Source organism: Lagenorhynchus albirostris, chromosome 12, assembly GCF_949774975.1.
Source record: "Lagenorhynchus albirostris chromosome 12, mLagAlb1.1, whole genome shotgun sequence".
Taxonomy (NCBI): domain Eukaryota; kingdom Metazoa; phylum Chordata; class Mammalia; order Artiodactyla; family Delphinidae; genus Lagenorhynchus; species Lagenorhynchus albirostris.
This window is the reverse complement of record NC_083106.1, coordinates 55,005,960-55,011,157: the sequence shown is the minus strand read 5'-3', so window position 1 is coordinate 55,011,157 and position 5,198 is coordinate 55,005,960. Positions and strand designations below refer to the sequence as shown.

The following is a 5,198-nucleotide window of genomic DNA, read 5'->3' as shown; positions in this document are numbered from 1 at the left end:
AAACTTATCTTCAAGAAAAAACCTGTACATGAGTATTCACATAAGTCATAATTCAAAAAAACTAGAAACAACCTTAACATTCTTCACCATGGATGAATCACAGAAGCATTATGCAAGTGAGATAAGCTAATCTCAAAAGTTCATATACTGTTTGATTCCATTTGTGTGACATTTACAAGAAGATACAGCTGTAATGACAAAGAGAGAGTAGGTAGCAGGATGGTAGGAGTTACCCACCTACCTACTCTTTTTTTTTTTAAAATACAAAATGATTTATTAAAAAACCAGTAAGACACTACTACAACATGACACTGTCACACTGGGCTTTTAACATGAGACTGGGGGGAGGCATAAAACACAAATTGATTCTGAAGCAGAGCAATTAAGAAATAAAACAATGAAAGCAAATTTCTTTTAATGAGAACTCAGAATTAAACTTCAGAGGGACCCAACGTCATACTTCCATTTGGGGACTTGACACAAAAAATTTAGTTTGAACTGCTATTAGCAGGTGGCAGGAGCCACCTTCAAATGAATCTTCAATTTGGAAAATACTGTTTCACCACCTGTTGGGGATAAGTTGCAGATGGAATAATTTAGTATGGTTTGTAGCTATTTTGATGACCACATCGCCTGGATGCTTTCCCATAACCACTCTGCTGGTCACCATCTCTTCCATGAGCTCTTCCCGGAAATCCTCCTCTAGATCCCCACTGTTGCTGTTGCTGACACTGTTCCTTCGACATAGCTACTTTTATTCCACATTTACTAAGACCAACATTGTGGTATTTCTTTTCCATTATCTTCTTCACTGGTTCTTCTTCCTTAAAGGTAATAAAACAGAATCCACACCTCTTATTGGTCTTGTTGTCCATGGGGAGCTCTATGGATTCAACCTCACCAAAACCACCAAAATACTTCCTTATTTTCTCTTCAGGTGTATCTGGAGAAAGGCCACCAACAAAAATTTTTTAACAGGCTCTTTTGTTTTCATGACTTTGGCCCTCTTAGGATCAATCACCTTCCCATTCAATTTATGTTCTTTCTGATCCATGATCTTATCTACACTCTCGGACTCTTTAAATAGCACAAAGCCAAAACCCCTTGATCGCTCTGTGATAAGATCTAACTTCAGAGTGCAGTCTACGACTTCACCAAATTTGGAGTAGTAGTCCTTCAGATCTTTCTTTGTAGTATCCCAGCTAAGGCCTCCTATAAACATTTTCCATTCTTCTTGCCGTGCTGTCGCTGCTTCAGAGTGTAGGAGGATGGTAGTAGTTAGGAGGATGGTGTGACTTAAGAAAGAATATCACAAGGTAGTGTTTTGGGGTAATGGATCTGTTCTGTACCCAGATTGCCGTATGGTTACATGTATCTATACATGTGTTAAAATTCATAGAACTGTACACCAAAAGTGTATTTAAAAAAACCTATTGCAGCCCTCAGAAAAAAATCTATAATTGTGTCAGTGGTGTCAAAGTTATAACCATAAGATGCAATTTTGAATAATATCCCCAGTTATTATATGAAAACATAATTCTGTACTAAATAAATTATACCATACTCTGAAATATATCAGTCATAAAGCTTTCAGGACACACAAACCTAATTAAGTATGTAAACATAAACCAATAGTAATTACTACTGTTTATGTAATCAAAATAAAGAATATTGCAAGGTTCCTCTAAAGAATTTGATTTTCCCATAAAATACTGTTGATATTCAATCTTTTTTTGGCTGCCCCACGCGGCTTGTGGGATCTTAGTTCCCTGACCAGAGATTGAACTCTGGCCCTCAGCAGTGAAAGCCTAACCACTGGCCCAGGGAATTCAATATTCAATCTTTTAAAACTTACCAGTTATTCATATGTTTCACTATGAATCTTTCTAACCTTTTACTTTTTTTTTCTTCTATGACTCATTCTTGTGTTCTGAAAGGAAGTTTATTTTTGAAAATAATTTTAAATATACTATAAGTTTTTAAATAAGTTCAACATCGTAATAAAATCAGTTTTGGGGACAATAAAAAAATTTAAAATAATATATTATTATAACTTCTTAGCACCCGCTTTCACTTTCCAGTGAATCTTGGTTTGGACAGCATATCATTTGTTTAAGTTACTAGTGATTTTATTTTCTTACTGTGGCACAGAACTTTAATTCCCTCCATCTAGCTAAAATTCTTTCTTCATTTGGTTGGCATCCAACTCTACTTCCTCCTGTACTTTCGTTTTTCTTTGCTCTGATCCCCTATAGATCTTGTATGTACACCCTTGTTAACAATGATAGGTTGTTGCCTAATACTGTTTTTTCCTATCATGTTTTTTGTTAAATAAGTCAAAATTTCTTTCAGAGCAATAAAAATGATTTACTTCTTTTATACAGAGGTATAACATGTATCTAGGATATTGTTATAGTTTATACAACGTTTGATGGACTTACTATCCTACCATTGATTGGTGAATCATCATAGAATTAATTTTGAATCCCTTGGCATGCCACTTAGTAAATTAGAAAATAGGAAGTTGTAGAGAAATGATTCTGTACTTATACTCAAAATGTGTGTATCTCTTCCAAAATAGATTATGATATTTAAAAGAAACACGTGAGCTTAGAAAGTTAAGCTGCTTGAGAGCTGATAGCTGCCCTGTCCTATTATAGAGAGATTTCCTTAGATTGCTAGAATAAGTCCTTAGAGTCAGCAGACTGACTTGCTCTTGTCACACAGCGATTGAGCAAGCCCTAAATTAGACATGTGTCAGATTACAAGGGTATCCACACAGCACCCACGTGCCTAGTTGCCTACGCTAGCAAAACACCATGGGAGTTAATGAGGAGTGGGCCATTTCTTTAAAAATGTATGAGTTTTAGTTTGATACCAACAAAGAAGAAAGTCTGGGGTTGGGAGAAAAGACTTGTGTTTTCATATATAGATAAGAAATTCCATAAACTCATAAGGTTTAAACACTCTATGAAGATAAATTAATAGCTGTGTTGCCTAAGATTTTTAGCCTTGTCCCTGGTTGTAAGTACCATCCATTAGTAAGTAGCTGACTTAGAAGTAGACTTTATTGAGGAGAGGGAGGAAGGTCTCCAGATGCTTGAGATTATCCTTTTATATGTGCATATTTATTGAAATGCAATGTTACTTCTTTTAAGAGTTCTAAGTTCCTTGATAGCGATACTTGTATTCCATTTTTCCAGTGCCTTGCAACATTGTGTGTAGAGTAGATAATAAAATTTTATTGAATGGATGTTAAATATATAAAGCATAATTTCCAGGAATTGAATATTAAGATAGAAAACATATTACATGCATAAATAAATTTTACCTGTTGCTCTTTATCTCCAAGTATTAAGCATATCCTGAGTCATCTACTGTTCCAAGTTAGGTCTTTAAAGGTAGAGAGCTAGTTGGGATTAGGCAGAGTTTATGATGTAGTAGTTTTGTGTTAAGTTAAGGATTTTGAAGGGAGACTTGAATAGTAAGCTGTTAGGCTTGAGAAACAATCTATTTTATTGGTTTACAGTCATATTTTCCAGGTCCAACCATGTCCTGGAGTAAATAGTTGCTGTTGCCTGTAATCAGATTATTCAATACAAAGACATGCTTTCCTAAGCATACCTGGTCACAGGATGGGAAAATATGTTTGGTCCCAGTATTGGTTTGGATAGGGACAGGGAATTATGTTGGTTTCAGTTTTCATTATTATTTTTATGTTGTTGCTTCTTATTCTTCTGCTCAGCACTCATTTTTGAATCTCCATTACACTTGTATTGAATTTCTTCTACACATTCCCCTGCATCTAACCTTTCACTTATCTTTTTCTTCTATGACTCATTCTTGTGTTCTGAAAGGATTTCTTGGGCTAATGCTTTCAATCAGTAAACTTATTTTCTACAGAATTCAATCTGTTATCTGCTGTCTTTATATCATTTTTAAACTCTATAATCATATTTGGTTTTATATTTTTATTTTTTAAATAATAGAGCAGTATTTCCTCATCTCAGATATTCTATCACTTTGTATGACAGGATCATTTAGTTAAACAGCCAAACTGTACACGTGTTACGTTAAGACTATCTTCTTAACATAATTATGTTGATAGGAAATCGCATCTGAATTTATAAGGACATAATAAATAAATTTAGGTTTTATGAAAATGTTCCATTTTCATTAATATTTGCATTGATATTTTTGAAATAGCAGAATTGTAAAATTAAGAGCTCTCCTTTCTAAACTTTAATTATATTATGCCTATCCAAATGAAGATGTGAAGGCAACATTTTTATTTTCAGTGAAGATATTTATGTTTCCCCAAGTAGAAAACTGAGAAAAGGATGAACACGATGCTAAAAAATAGAACGTTTCTCTCAAATGATCTACAGGAAAAAAACGATAGTAATTTGCGCTTACTCTAATGTTATAAAAACAAATATTTAACAAAATAATATGCAAAGACTTTGAAATATTTTATTAAATAAGCTATGGTGTTTTATCAAACTAATGATTAAATCTCAATTGTATTTAAAATATAGTTTTCTAATATCACTGATTTGAATGTTTTAATGCACTCTTCTTTAAGTGCTGAGGGAAAAAAAATATATGTATATATATTGCTTAATCTGGCCGCATTGCATTGCATTACACTGCTTTCTAGCTTTATTTTGTCCAGTAGAGCATTTCATTTTATAACAGGTATAACCTGTGTCACTATTTCTTTCTACCTCTGAAGTGGACTAGCTTTGTAATGCAGCATATTCATACTCTCGGGAAGAGGAAGCATCTTAATTGCTCTACTTCTAGGGAAAGCAAACAAGTCCTGCTTATTGAACTTACTAAATTGTTTGTAAAAGCAGAACAAAGGTGACAATATCCTGAATCATAACATCATATTCTCAGAATTATCAGATCACATGTGCAACTTTATTCAACTAGAAATTTTCTGAAATAAAACAACAGCTAGAGTGTTTTCCTACTGTTAATCTACAACATCTGGAATCTAATTTAAAACATCACCAGGCTTGCAAAAGAGCAGGGAAAGATGACTTAAAATAAGGAGAAAAAGAATCAGTTGATACTGACTCAGAACTGAACACAGATATATGCATCTGAACTCCGTTTAGTGGAGGTTATTCGAATACAAAGAGGGCAAGAAGAAGCTGGGGCAGAAATGAAAGATAATTCTTTTATCTCAG

The 5,198-nt window shown here is 33.8% G+C and overlaps 1 pseudogene; it reads right to left on the bottom strand.

The window, feature by feature from the left end:
- Positions 1 to 398: 398 nt before the first annotated feature.
- Positions 399 to 1,255, bottom strand: LOC132530399 (heterogeneous nuclear ribonucleoprotein D0-like; annotated as a pseudogene).
- Between the last annotated feature and the right edge of the window lie 3,943 nt (positions 1,256 to 5,198).